The sequence below is a fragment of the Saccopteryx bilineata genome, chromosome 6 (assembly GCF_036850765.1).
Source record: "Saccopteryx bilineata isolate mSacBil1 chromosome 6, mSacBil1_pri_phased_curated, whole genome shotgun sequence".
Lineage (NCBI taxonomy): Eukaryota > Metazoa > Chordata > Mammalia > Chiroptera > Emballonuridae > Saccopteryx > Saccopteryx bilineata.
In genome coordinates, this window is record NC_089495.1 from 9,705,137 (window position 1) to 9,720,903 (window position 15,767).

At 41.5% G+C, this 15,767-nt stretch overlaps 1 non-coding gene across 1 annotated transcript; it reads left to right on the forward strand.

The window, feature by feature from the left end:
- The first annotated feature begins 10,154 nt into the window (after nucleotides 1-10,154).
- Nucleotides 10,155-10,261, forward strand: LOC136309715 (U6 spliceosomal RNA). The gene has a single exon (XR_010726367.1). It is a non-coding gene; the product is annotated as a U6 spliceosomal RNA (small nuclear RNA).
- The last annotated feature ends 5,506 nt before the right edge of the window (nucleotides 10,262-15,767 follow it).

Here is a 15,767-nt window from a genome sequence, read left to right on the forward strand (position 1 = left end):
ATTTAATTCTTTAGGAAGATATATGTGTGTGTGTGTATATTATATAAATATAAGACATTTCTAAATTCCTTTGTGGATGAATTCTTCAACCTCCGTAGCTTCTCACCTCCCAGCTGTCTTCAACCACCCTATGTCCACTCCCTTTTCCTTCTCTGTGCTCATTACCCCGAGCATTGCAGTGGGATAAGTCACGATGGAGCAGAACATCTGAATTTGCACTGCCTTTGGTGATGGAGGTCTGAACTCGTTGTCATCGCTGCTGGCTAAGTAGCTAGTGCCACCAACCCACGTAGTCACAGTCTCCAAATGCTCTCTACTCCCACTGACTTGTGCTATGTATGACAACAGATCGCTGAGGTTTGGGGAGGAATGAGGCCGGGCTCTCTCTGGCCCTGCCCAAACCTTGACACTACAGCTCTCTGGAAATGGAGCTCTCATCCAAATCACACACCTGTAGGAACTCCTCCCCAATGCAGCCAAGGTTCAGGGGGCAGACAAGAAAGGTTCCAGTGTGAGAAACAAGCTGAATTGTGGGTGGCTCTCCCTTCTGACTCTTTGTCTTCAGAGACTGGTTTACTGGTCAAGACCCCTTCTACCTTCAGGATAAAATAAAGCCTCCCAGGAAAACTTCACCCTTGTCTGCAGTCTGGCCTTGGGAGCAGCAGTCCGAGCCTCGGACATGCTTGGGTAGCATTGCAGGTCAGTGGTGAGGCAGAAGGCAGGTGGGAGCTCAAGTTCCCTGGAGGCACCCCACTCCTGGTGCAAATCAGCTGGGGGGTGTTAGCACTCACCCTCACCTGCCTCTAGCCCCTTGCGTACCAAGCCTCAAGCACAGCTAATTATATTGAGGAAAGGCTGATACCCAGCCAACTCACAACTATTGTCTGACCCTGGTCCAACAAAACGTCCTGCTAAAGTAAGATCATAGAAGTTTTCCTATTGAGGCTGTCTCGTGGCTTTCTAGACGAGTTCTCTTCATACTCAGATCCGGAAGCGACTATTTTTCTGTCCTTGTTCACCAAACTCATTCGTGTTGGCCGCGTGTGCTTACTCTCTCCTGTTCATAAAGCTTGTTCTCCGGGGTTTCAACCCATCCTACTCTTCAGGTTTAATTCCTGCCTAGTTGTCTTTGTTTCTGGATCCTCTTTTTTTTTGCTCAATTTTTAGTTCTGATGACCCTTAAGGTGAGTCCTCTACGGCTTTCTTTATTTTTTCCATAATGAGATTAGCCATATCCTGAGGGTCACATTCAATCATTATTTTTTACCTCTAAGCCTATATATCTCTCCCAGTGATTTCCAACCTACTAGCAGTTCTGCCCACCATCCCATTCAGTGGTGTCTGACGACACTTTTTTACATCTGGGTGGGAGCTATTGTCATCCCACAGACAGAGGCCAGAGATGCTGTGAACCATCATACAGGACGTCGTGCACAGGACAGCCCCCCAACCAATACCCAGCCAAAACGCGAATAGTGTTGAGGTGGAAAACCTGTAGCCCAAACGTGTTCTGCTCTAGAATCACGTGTCCAACAGCACCACTCCATGCCCAGGCGGTCCGCACACTTCATGTGGCAGAAATAGATGGACATCTTGTATTTTCTTCTCCAGGTGTGTGCTTGCTTCTCTTAATCCGGGAGTCCCCAAACTTTTTTCACAGGGGGCCAGTTCACTGTGCCTCAGACTGTTGGAGGGCCGGACTATAAAAAAAGCTGTGAACAAATCCCTATGCACACTGCACATATCTTATTTTAAAGTAAAAAGACAAAACTGAAATAAATACAATATTTAAAATAAAGAACAAGTAAATTTAAATCAACAAACTGACCAGTATTTCAATGGGAACTATGCTCCTCTTACTGACCACCAATGAAAGAGGTGCCCCTTCCAGAAGTGCGGTGGGGGCCAGATAAATAGCCTCAGGGGGCCGCATGCGGCCCGCGGGCCGTAGTTTGGGGACCCCTGTCTTAATCCATCTCGGGAGATGGCAGCATCATCCACTTTACCTCCCTGAAAGTACAGAGTTGGACTTCCACTTGCCTTTTTCTCACTCATAACCAATCCATGAACAAATCTGTAAGCTCCACCCCAAACCTCGTTCTAAGAGGAAACATCCATCTCTCTCCATTTCTATGGCTGGAGCCCCGACCTCTCTTGCCTGGCCTATGGAAGGAGCCTCCTAACTGCTGGCCTGGTTTTTGACCTCTCTATTCATTCTCAGTTCAGCTAACGAATTAAAAATAAAAAATCTATGGCATTGCTCCTCTGTACCCTGAGTGTTGTGCTTTAGCACTTAGTAACACTGGAGTCCTAGCCCGGTGTCCCCTCCCCATCGCCTAAGCCCTTATTCATAACACTTCTCACTCGGAGACAGATCACAACGGTTGCATCTCCCCACAGGCCCCCCTATTGTGCTTCTTTCTTTCCGGAAAGTTCTGTTGCAAGACCCTCCCAGACGCTGGCTGCCCCTGTCATTCATTCCCGTCTCAGCTCCAGGGTCCTGTTTCCTGACTGTGCTTTCCTGGCCATGCAAAATAAAATGGACCCTCCCACGCACTGGTACTGTGGGTCACCCTGTTTATTCACAGCACTTGCGACTGCTTTGTGAATTTTTAATATCGTCTTTATTTAGATATAATCAACCTGAACATTACGTCACGTTGATGTGGACAGCATAATGATTTAATGTCTGTACGTATTTTGTGAAATGATCACCACAATCAGTTTGGTTCACATTCGTCAGCATATAGTGTTACCAATTTTCTCCGTCTGATGTAAACTTTTCATACCCGTGCTCTTAGCAACGTTCACATAGAAAATACAGTGTTAATAACTGTAACCCCCATGCTGTAGATTATGTGTTTTCCCATGACTTACGTATTTTGCAGCTTGAGCTTGGGACTTGGGAGCCCCTCCCCCATGTTGCCCACACCACACACTTTGCACTTCTTACCTCCCACAGCCCTCACTCGGTCCTCTGTATCCACAGGCTCAGCGGCTTTTAAATTATTTTTTGGTTTCCTTTTGTTTGTTTTCTTTTGGATTCCACATGTAAAGAATACCGTATGGCATTTCCCTGCATGACATAGTTCACAGTGGGATGCCCTAATGGCCATCCATATGGAACTCACGGAGCAAGGTTTCCTTCTTCATTATATCTGAAGAATATTCTTGAATAAATGTGCCTGCATTTCATCTAGTCCTCTATCCGTGGATGCTCGTGTTACTGCCACATCTTGGCTATTGTAAATAACGCTGCAATGAACATGGGGGTACAGATACCTTTTAAAATTAGTGTTTTTGTTTTCTTCCGATAAATACCCAGAACGGAAATTGCTGGATCATGTGGCATTTCTATTTTTAAAATTTCTTAAGAACCTTCATACTGTTCATATATATATATATGCATATATGTGTGTGTATTATGCATATATATACATACATATATATGCATATATATATATAAATGCTACTCCATATATATGGAGTAGATATTTTGTTGGAGTGCCCTGAAATATGAGTAGCATATATATGTGCTCCTCATTTTTTCTTACTATCTGGTTTGCTGCTGAGTTCAGCATAATTGAGGCATTATAGTATTTCATAATTAGCAAAGCCTAAGCTTATATAATAAATATCCTTTGGTAATTAGTATACCCAAGAATAGAATAGACTCACTCAAATCATTACAAAAGCTCACATATATTAAGGCCTAATTATGTTGCAAGCTATATTCTAAGTGCTTTACATATTCTAACCTACTTGATGTTCACAATAACCCTAGGAGATGGTGATTATTTTATTACTTTCTAATTTAAAAAAAAAAAGAAACTGTGGCAGAGAGAGATAAGTAACTCGCCAAAGGTCACACTGTACTAAGTGTGGAGGTGCCTTTGGAACCCAGGTGGTGTGCCTCCCCAGTCCGTGCCCTTTCCTGCTATCTCTTCATTGTTGATGAATATCATGTAATTAACTTTTCAAAGGGCTTTATACACAGAAGGTAACTAAATCCTTTCTAAATGTAACTTTTTAAAAAGTTCTGCCTGTGGATTTATTGCCTTCTGCACTACACAATTAAACATCTCTCAACCCTTCACTAAATCCAATGATAAATAATATTTCTGCTTCACGATATGCTTTAAAATTATTTTTTTATCCTCTATGAAAATGCAAGACTGGAAATGAAAATACAGACGTATCCCTGCATAGTAGAATGGGGGCGGGAGAAACCAGGAGAGCAAATACCACTAACAATGTATCTTGGTAGGGTAACGGTCCATTTTTAGCAAAGAGCAAAATAGACATTACATGACACGCTTTTGAGATGATCTTTTATGTGTGCCGATGATGAACAATCCAAATACATCAATAAAAACAAAATTTAAGAGTCAAAAGATAACTAAAAGCTCTTTCATTGTCCTTTCTAGCTAAAATAACACATTTGTTATTTTTAACCACAAAGAACCATAGTAATTTTCACAAAAGACTTTAAGATTAAAGATATTCGGCAGCGACAGATTCACATAACAACCATGAAATGCAAAAATAAAAATCTACATTAAAAGCATATTAGAGGCCAGCAGGAAACAGAGAGCAATGGAAAAATTTCAGAGTAAATGACTCGCTAGGTAGCCGGTTCAACACTGAGAGCCATCTGGTCTGTTTTCCTGCTCCGTATGCATTGCCCTCACTCAGGTAGATGTGGACATGGCTTCTGGTCCCCTAATTACGTGGGATCAGTGAGAAATTGTAGGGAAGAATTGCACAACCAGGTACTTCTTTTATTCTTTCTGTGGAATTTATTGAGATGACACTGGTTAACAAATTATACCTGTTTCAGGTGCATAACTCTCCAACACATCTGTACACTGGGCTGTGTGTTCACCTCCCAAGCCCAGTCTGTATCCATCACCATTTATCTTCTATATACGGTCCTCCACCTCCTCCAGCCCCCACAATGAACACACTGTTGTCGGGGCCCATGAGCTATTTCTCTCTCTCTCTCTCTTTCCTTGCTTGCTCAGTCCCTTCACCCCACCTCAGCCTACCTCCCTCACCTCTGACAGCTGTCAACCTGCTCTCTCTCTATGAGTCTGTCTCTGTTTTGCTTGTGAGTTCATTTTGTTCATTAGTTTCCACATAAGGGTGAAATTATACAATACTTGTCTTTCTCCGACTGGCTTGTTTCATTTAGCATAATGCTCTCCAGGTCCATCCATGCTGTCACAAATGGTAAGATGTTCTTTTTTATTATGGCCCAATAGTATTCCTTTATACATGTACCACAATTTTTTTAACCACTCATCTACTAATGGGCAGTTGGGCTGCTTCCAAATCTTGGCTGTTGTAAATAACACTGCAGTGAACATAAGATGCATATATGCTTCCGAATTAGTGTTTTGGTTTTCTTTGGATATAGTCCCAGAAGTGGAATTGCTGGGACATGAGGCAGTTCCATTTTTAATTTCCTGAGATAACTCCATACTACTTTCTACAGTGGCTGCCCCAGTCTGCATTCCCACCAACAGTGCATGAGAGTCCCCTTTGTTCCACATCCTCAGCACTGTGAGGTGGCATCTCATTGTGGTTTTAATTTGCATTTCCTGATGATTACTGATGTTAATTAAGCATCTTTCCAAGTTTATTGGCCATTTGTCTGGCCTCTTTGGGGAAGTGTTTATTCAGGTCCTTTGCCCATTTCTTAATTGGATTGTTTTTTGCATATGTTGAGTTTTGTAATTTCCTTATAAATTTTCGATATTAACTCCTTATCAAATGTATTGGCATATATGTTCTCCTGTTCAGTTGGTTGTCTTTTCATTTTGTTGATGGTTTCCTTTGCTGTACAAACCCTTTTTAGCTTGACGTAGTCCCATTTCTTTGTTTTTTCTTTTGTTTCCCGAGCCTGAGGACTTATATCAGAAAAAGTATTGCTGTGAGAAAGGTCTGAGATGTTCTGCCTGTTTTTTTTTTTCTAGGAGTTTTATGGTTTTGAGCCTGATATTTTAGTCTTCCATTCGTTTTGAGTTTATTCTTGGATATGGTATAAGAAGTGGTCTAGTTGCTCTTTTTAATGCATATACCTATCCAAATTCCTCACTATCATATTTATCCCGTTGTGAGTTTTTGCCTCTTTGGTCAAATATTAATTGACTATAATGGTCTGAGGTTATTTTGGGGCTCTATATTCTGTTCCATTGATCTATGTGTCTGCTTTTATGCCAGTACCATGCTGGTTTGATGACTGTGGCCTTGTAGTATAGTTAGATATCAGGTAGTATGGCTCCTTCAACCTTGTTATTCTTTCTCAAGGCCACTGTTGCTATTCCAGGTATTTGGTGGTTCCATATACATTTTTGGAGTATTTGTTATAGTTTTGTGAAATACGTCATTTTATTTTGACAAGGTAGTTTCCCATTAAAAATTAAGTTTCAAAAGGATCTTGCACTATGGTAACAAAAATATTCACTTGGAAAAAACATGCACTTGAGATATTTCTGCTTTTATTTTCTAAATCTTAATTTTACAATATCCATCTCAGTTATTGTAAGTTATCATCATTACATGACCGATGAAGACATGGTGGGATTTCACATGTGCTAAGGGGCTGATCTTAAGACTAGGACGAGGCTACTTTGAGGGACAGGAGAAAAAAAAGTGCCAATGTCTGTGTACCTGAGAGAGAAGGGTATTGCGAGAAATTGGAGAAGTCAGCAAGGTTCAGAACAATGAGCTTGGGAAGGCAAGTCAAGAAATTTCAAATTCATTCTGGGAGCAGTAGCAAAAAATACTGCGATACATAAGTAGTGTTGAAACTTGATTCTATCCACGTCTTATTAAAAGAAAGAATTCGCTCTGACATCAACGTGGATAGTGAATGAGGTTGGGGGTGGGAATGCAGACCGCAGAAGGATGGTGCGTTTCCCTTAGCAACCTAACCTGTCACCGTGGGGGGAGAGTGGGGGGGGATGAGCTCTAGTGCTGCTGGTGGGAGAAGTAAGCCATTTATTTATGAGAATTAACAGATTAAAAACTTGAGAAAAAAGTGTTTTTGTCCTGAAAGCTTCTATTATATCATAGCAAAAGAGACACCCAGAAATCATCCCTGTGGCCAGGTGACTGTTTACATTACTTGTTTTGTTTACTCTAAATCAGTTTTGCCCTTACTCGCTGAGAGGGCTCCTATAGAGAGGGGCTTTGGCCTGACGCTTGCCCAGGGCGGACCAGAGCCACAGGCGTCATCCGAGCAGCAGGAGTGACAGCAGGTCCTCCCAGGGGTCCAGGCCGCCCCACCCCACTGAGCCAGGAGTTGGAGCACACTGGCACCCCACCACCTCTGAGCACCCCTTTTTCTTTCTAAATCTTATCAGAAAGTCAGGCTAGGACTGCAGTGAGAAGTGATTTTGCTATCAGGACTGTGTAACACTCAAGTGAACGGCTATGAATTTACAACAGGCACTACCTCTGTTCATAAATTAGTATCTAAATGTTATTAATATTGCCAGCCTTTGGATCTTACTTGTTCTGAGGATACAATAAAACTCAGTTAAAATACAGTGTGTTGTAACTCTAGGCACCAGGATGTCATTTGTAACATGTTGACAGTTTGGAAAAATAAATCCTTGTGTGTAATATTATGTATGCAAATACTAAGGACACTGTTCTTAGTATTTTTGGCTTTTGGTTCCAAGAAAACTGAGTGAGGTCCTGTTGGAAAGAAAGGATGATCAGGAGAGAGTCTTCTACTGCTCCTGTCTCTGCAGATCGATCCCAGCCTCTCACTGCTTTGCCTCTAATTAGGATAAAATATTTTAGTGGTTCAAGCCAGTTTGTTTCAAGTACACTCTTTGCTGCATATCATGTGAAGCCATGACTTTATTTCATCTCAGCGATATTTGTGAGGTAGTGTAAATAAAAATCTCTCAGATATTAATGCGGTTCAGTGAAAAGCATGTAAAAAACTCAAGTAACTAATATAACACTTGAAAAAAAGTTCATCTCAGATTAATAACTCCTGCCTGGTGGTATTTTATTTTTATTTAGTAGAAATGAAATTCTCTATGACAGCTCACTCTGGAAACTTCTGGCAAAGACATTAATTCATGTGCTTCTCATTGTCGTCGACGAGTGGAATATGCTGGAATCTACATCCATGACCTGAATAATGTACCCTGCCATTTCTGTTTTTGCTCTCAGACATAAAACTCATTAGCTTTTGTGGTTACAGTGCACATGCATTCAACAGAGAGGCATTTAATTATTACGACCAAGGAGGTGATTTTAATGTTTTGGAAAAAAAATAGAAAGAAACTAAATGAGGAAAACTTTTTAAAGTTGCCCTGTAATTGCACTAAGTATAACAATGCATCATCCTTTATATTTTTTACCGAATACCAATAAGTGATATGTTTTATTTTAACAGGCTATTGGCTCCGAGACGTATGTTCCTCTTCCGAAAGGTAAGTGCCTTTTAAGAAATGTTGTATAAAATGATCATGGCTTCTGATTTATAGTTTTGAAGAGCCTATTAATTTTGAAGCCCTGTGGCTGACAGCTGTGTTGTTCAGAGGCGAGGATATGTAGCACTAATTACTTAAACTCTGGATTATTGTCCATGGTGCACACATTATATGTAAGGACCGAACTGCGTATTTTTCTATTTTATTAATAATAATCCATTAACCTGGTGATCGTGAAAGAAATACTTCTTGAAGGAAAATACACAGAACACAGTTTCCTTTGATCTCTTTGTTTCAGTTCTAGGTGGTTTTTGATATTGTCATGGAAATTACCAGCCATTTGGGGCTGGTTGTCCTTTTGTTTGTTTGTTTGTTTGTTACTGGCCTTTCTTTGTTAATTGTTTGGTTGGTTGGTCAGGATTCAAGAAGGCCTTAGTTGTTTCGAAATTTAAAAATGGTGGTATCTTCAGAAAAGTGTACAGTATAGCACTATATGTATTGTATTCCTTACTTGACTACATCTACGTGGTAACGTTTAGTAACAGATGAGGTTTAACCATGAGTTAAGTTTTATTGCTGATGCAACCTAGCATTTAAATGTTCAAGAATCCTATGAGGTTTATGAGTAAATGTACATGTTTAAATATTGTGTATGTTACACTTCATTAGGTAACAGGAATCGAACAGATCGTGGTTTTATTTCTCGGCATTCAGCCAGGCAGGTTGTTATAATTTACTGTGTATCTGGCACAGGGTCTGTTTCTCTGAACAAGTCGTGGTCCCTGTCTTCGTGAGACGCTGTCAGCAGCCTCCCCGGACTACACCCACCTCTGGTACTGCTCCTAGTTCTGTCTCACTTGTTTTATTTCCAAAGTTGTCACTGTTATCCTTGTGGATGCTGTAGCAAGAGGCAACCCATTGTCTTCAGGGCATGGGGACCTTGCTGTGGGTTGTGCTAACAGATATGTTTAATTATGGTGTTAGGATATGTAAATTCATAAGTTATCGTTTATTCACCCAAGAGTTTTATTACATAGTCTATATTACTGTGACTAGGTAAAGTTGGCATATTAGGTTGACTTACAACAAACTAATCATTATGTCAAATTGTTTATTTAGTAAAGAAAGGCACATTAAAAAAACAACCACATTACTTTAGAAACTTTTGCACTGCTACTAGTAGGACCCCACAGAACTGCTAAAGAGGGACCAGAGCACAAGCCACAGGTTCTTCATGTCAGAGTGGGACGTTAACTATGATAAGATGGCAACAAAGTTCTTATTATAAGTTTTGTCTTAACTGTATAAACTTAGTTATAATCATGATAACTTATCAACAAGCTATCATAATACATGATAAATGTAGCATTCAGACTACATTTCACAAAGACAACTGCGTGAAGTAAAATTTTCAAACATTTCTTAATTTTTCCCCAACTGCCTATAAATTCTCTGGTGACAAAAACACAGGTTTTGAGGTCAACTGAGATTCACATGTGAACCTAGCTGCAGCTCGTACTCTCTGTGTGACCTCAGGCACGGAAGCACAGAAGCCAAATATACACTTCTTTTTCCTACACATACCTACTGGTGGTCAAGCTTAATTTGTAAATTGTGCACAGTAAGATGTTAACAATAACAACTAACAGTAAAAAGAAACAATTATAACGATGTACTGTGATAAAAAGTTGCGTGGTGCTCACTTCGGCAGCACATATACTAAAATTGGAATGATACAGAGAAGATTAGCATGGCCCCTGCGCAAGGATGACACGCAAATTCGTGAAGCGTTCCATATTTAAAAAAAAAAAAAAAAGTTGCGGGAATACGGTTTCTGAAAATATCATGGTGGCACCAGACTCCTCCTCCTTGTGAGGCTGTGAGATGACACGGGATGAAATGCCGTGAGGCGTGGGAGGTCACCGTAACAGCGCATTACACCACAGGGGTGATGAGCAAAGAGCACCACAGTAAATGAGCTGGCAGACCCGACGGCCGCTAGATCTCAGGTACAGACACTAAGTGATTGATGGGCAGGGCACCTCTGCAGGGACCTGACAAAGGGGTGGTTGGTCCATGTCCTGGGCAGGAGATGGTTTCAGAAGGCATGAGCTCTCCTACTCAGGAAGGGGTGCAGTTTGAAATTTATGAACTATTTATTTCTAGAACGTTCCCTTAACGTGCTCAGACTGCAGTTGACTGCTGGGAACTGACACTGTGGGAAAGAGGAACCATGGGGACGGGGGAACTACAGTGCCTGGGTTGCCGGACTGTTTGCAGCAAAGATGCTGAAAGTGCTTTGTCGGTTTCCTGAGTCCTTCCAAGAGTGAGTCTCTTGTGTGTCCACACAGCCCCAACCAATGCCTTGTTGCTCTGACTATAATATTATGATTTGTTCTTTTCCTTTCATGTTGCTTTTGTGCACTTAATGTTTGCTTTGGGGGCACGAATCTGATAGGGTAGTAACTTCTGAAAATAAAGGCTTTGCATCATGCTAATTATTATGTAAAGAGGTTATATGTTCTGTCGGTGGTGTCCACGGATATATCCCACAGACATTTGTGAGTACAACTCTCCTTTGAATAGCTCATTATATCTTTTAAATATTTATTGCTTTCTTGTCTTGCCTTCAGTGTTTGCTGTCCAGAGACCTAGCCTTCTTCTCTAGCTACTGAAGCTTCTTTTGTTCCTTCATCTAGGAAAACAAATTTTTGCAATTTTTACAATGTTTTCTCTTAAAAACACTGCAGGTAATTGGATAAAGAACTGAAAATGATTCTGTAGCATTCCTTGTAATACAGGGTGGGGCAAATATAGGGTTACAATTGTAAGTGAAGCAGTTTATTCTTGTGTTGTTATTTGTATCCTATTGTATTATTTTCCATACAAAAAACAGTAAATCTGAATGTAAGGAACATGATGATTTATCTCTGTATCATGGGCAATTATTTGAGGCCAAAAGTCTTTCCCAAGAATCTCTGTAAAGTATAAAATAGAGTTGCTTCCTCTCTATTCTTACTATAAAACTTGTGCATGCTTACAATACTTCTCATTCATGTTCTCTTTCTCTCTTCCTCCAATCTCTCACACTGCCTATTGAAAGCAAAACAAGACAGCCTGATCAGTCAGTGGCACAGTGGATAAAGCATCAGACTGGGACACAGAGGACCTAGGTTCAAAACCGCAAGGTCACCAGCTTTAGCATGGGCTTTTCTGGTTTGAGCAAGGTTCACCAGCTTGAGACCAAGGTCTCTGGCCTGAGCATGAGATTATGGACATGACCCCATGGTCACTGGCTTGAGTCCAAAGGTTGCTGGCTTGCAACCCAAGGTCACTGGATTGAGCATGAGATTATGGACATGACCCCATGGTCACTGGCTTGAGTCCAAAGGTTGCTGGCTTGCAACCCAAGGTCACTGGCTTGAGCCCAAGGTTGCTTGCTTGAGCAAGGGGTCACTCACTCTTCTGTAGCCCCCTGGTCAAGGCACATATGAGAAACAATCAATGAGGAGCTGCAACGAAGAACTGATGCTTCTCATCTCTCTCCTTTCCTGTCTGTCCCTCTCTCTGTCTATCTCTCTGTCTCTGTCTCACTAACAACAACAACATTCAACGTCATAAATTGATATCCAGGCCTCTTGTGAAAAACTTAGCACATTATCCTCTGTATTTGAAATTCCCTTCATACTGTTCTTCAATCCCTCCCACATTTTATTAGTTTCTTTCAAAAATGTAAGTATAATTTACATTTTTAATAGTATGTTATTCCTCACAAATTTTGTACACCTTAGCCAGACTGTATGGTTAAGATTAGAAGGTAATACTACATTTGTGCTTCTGGCCAGAAAACAGAGGCAGAGATGACTTGGCAACGTCACAGACTCAAAGACGGGGTGTTACTAGGGTTTCCGACACCTAGTCCAGTCCGGGCAGGCAGATACTATTCTATCGCTTACAACCAATTATCACTATCTTCCTTTAATGGATTTAACCCCACATACAAAAATAGGAGAAAGATGAAAACCAAAGAAAATGGAGAGGCCAGAATAATGTGACTTACCAGGATAAGTGGACTCACCTGGCTACTTGCCAGGATAGACTCTGTGTTGACTCGAAGCTTAATTAAGAAATAGAATAGAGAGTAAGAAAAAAAAATGAGAATAGTTTACCCATAATAAAAGAAAAATTTATTTTATTATTTTTTTTTATTTTTATTTTTTTTCATTTTTCTGAAGCTGGAAACAGGGAGAGACAGTCAGACAGACTCCCACATGTGCCCGACCCGGATCCACCCGGCACGCCCACCAGGGGCGACGCTCTGCCCACCAGGGGGTGATGCTCTGCCCATCCTGGGCGTCGCCATGTTGCGACCAGAGCCACTCCAGCGCCTGGGGCAGAGGCCACAGAGCCATCCCCAGCGCCCGGGCCATCTTTGCTCCAATGGGGCCTTGGCTGCGGGAGGGGAAGAGAGAGACAGGGAAAGCGCGGCGGAGGGGTGGAGAAGCAAATGGGCGCTTCTCCTATGTGCCCTGGCTGGGAATCGAACCCGGGTCCTCCGCACGCTAGGCCGACGCTCTACCGCTGAGCCAACCAGCCAGGGCAAGAAAAATTTATTTTTAAATAGAACTCTGTGCTTGAAAAATAAAATGTATGTATGACATTACTATAGATAGATCTTGAGAAAAAAAGTAGGAGACCCTGCATGTTACATTTTGCTGGAGACAGCTAGCTAATTCTGATAAGAGAAAAAAAACAAAGACAGTGATTTCCCCTGAGAAAATTTTAATTGAGCTATAACTGTCATTTCAAGAATTGCCAATCATTAACATTTGTTGATTTTTATCTCAAAATTGTATGTTGACTTATTTTCTGTTATTACTAAAAAGTGACTCCTGGGTTGTACTGCTTCCCGAAAATTCCTTTCTTCCTCTCAGTCCTTTCGATTACATGGGTGTGAAGGTACAACCGTTTGCTTCACTATTCTTGAGTCAAATTTACCAATTATTCCCATCATAGAACAATTTTTTTCTCCTCAACCTGACAATATGGTGTTTTTATTTTTGTTTCTTGATTGTTTTAATGGTAATTCTATATTAATTTTGATAAATTTATATAGTGAGGGTAACTGATCATGAGAGTAGGATCTTTTTGGAGGGAATTATCCATGCAATGAGTTTATCTGGAACTACAGGTCAGAAGTGGGATAGAAGTATGTGTTTAGCATGAGGATGGTCACTGCATGAGAAGTATTCAAATCTGAAGTTAGCCTTTCTAAATAAATTTCATTTTTTCACTATGCAGTTCTTCCTATAAAATAGAAAATCTAGAAAGTTCTTTTCATTGCATCCAGGATGTCATCTCTAGTACACAGTCTTTAGGACACACCTCATCTATCAGTGGTATCCTCACCTGTAGGAGAAGCAGAGGTACTTCTCCACGGTATTTTCTGATCATTGTGCTCAGTCATTCCCAGTAACCCTGCAATGTCTGAAAAGCTTCGTACCAAGTTCTCCTGAGCCACGGAGCTTCTTCTTCTTCTCTAAGTCAAGCCTACACTTGTGTATGCCTTTCAACTTCTGACATATTTTCTCTAGGAGTTTGGTCATTAGTATATTTATAAAAACTAAGTCTATATCACTGTTTTAGGTAAAAATTTAAAGCACAAAAAACAGATATGTACATTTTTTTATTTTAGTGAGTTTCATTCTGTGTGGAATAAAGGTCCCACGTTCTTTCTATTCTCCTGTATTTTGTCATTTGTTTTTATACATTTACATTGAACTAAATATAAGTCTGTCTCCCTCCAATTTAGAGTGATTTACAGAGTACAAAGGCCACATTTTTCTCCTCAGAATTTCCAAGGATTTTATTTTTCATTTAAACAAATATAACCAGTATAAAACCTTTCTATTGCAAGTAAGTAGAGATGTTCGGACTTGAATTATATAACATGAACATGGGTAAGCTTGGTTTTCCATAATGGAGTGTTTATTGTGGAAACAGTAGCAGTCAGTGCCCTCCAGGAGATGACGACCTCTGGCATCTCAGTGTGTTCTACTAGACATTTTCTAGAAATTTCCTTCTACATACAAAGGGAAGTTTACCTGTGCCAGGTGAACGTCAGCCCCCTTTCTTAGACACATGCTATTCCACCCTGCTCTCTGTCCCAAGAAGCATCAGGGGTCCCCTTGTCCTCTGGCTTCTTTGGGTTGAACATGGGAGAAGGCCTCCAAGGTCAGGAGAGAGGAGATGAGGTCAGGTTTTTACTGCCCTGGCTCCCTCCTCCCAAGGTTGCCTCAAGCCATCTTGACCATGGCTCTTAATTCCTGTCCATGGGCACTTCTCTAGACAGCTCCTCTGGGTCCTAGCACCTGCTTCTCCCCCTGTCTCTGCCGTCCGGACCAGACCATAAGAGTTCTTGGGTGTTGCCCTGGTGGGTTTTGTGAGCCCCCCCCCCACCTATACCTTTATAAAGCCTTCCTTTTTTTTTTTTCTGAAGCTAGAAACGGGGAGAGACAGACAGACTCCCACATGCGCCCGACCAGGATCCATCCGGCACGCCCACCAGGGGGTGATGCTCTGCCCCTCCGGGGTGTCGCTCTGCCGATACCAGAGGACCAGAGCCACTCTAGCACCTGGGGCAAAGGCCAAGGAGCCATCCCCAGCGCCAGGGCCATCTTTGCTCCAATGGAGCCTCAGCGGGAGGGGAAGAGAGAGACAGAGAGGAAGGAGAGGGGGAGGGGTGGAGAAGCAGATGGGCGCTTCTCCTGTGTGCCCTGGCCGGGAATCGAACCGGGACTTCTGCACGCCAGGCCAACGCTCTACCGCTGAGCCAACCGGCCAGGGCAATCCTTCCTTTCTTAACCCATCTGAGAATCATCCTAATGTGAGTACGCTATCTCCTTCTAGTTTCGAGCAAGACTATATGAATTAATTATATAATAGCATTTTAAACAGATCATTTGCATAAATGTGAAAATACAACCAAAGATAGGTTGGCCTTTATAATTAGACGGAGCCCTAGACAACCTCGAACGTCGTTGTCATCAGCATGCTCGCAGTTCAACCCCAGGCTAATTAGCATATATTTATCTGTTTGGTCACAATGGGGACTCTTTCCATTCATTTAGGCAACAAAGCACACATTTTTCATTTCTCTCTCACTTCTTCTGGAGAACTCAAAAATGAAAGTGCAATTTCATTAGGCTCTGACCTTTATAATGCTGCCTCTAAACAACCTCCTTATTAGTAAAATTTGATGGAAGTGCCTTTAGGGTAGATACAATGAATATTTATTTAGAACCTGGC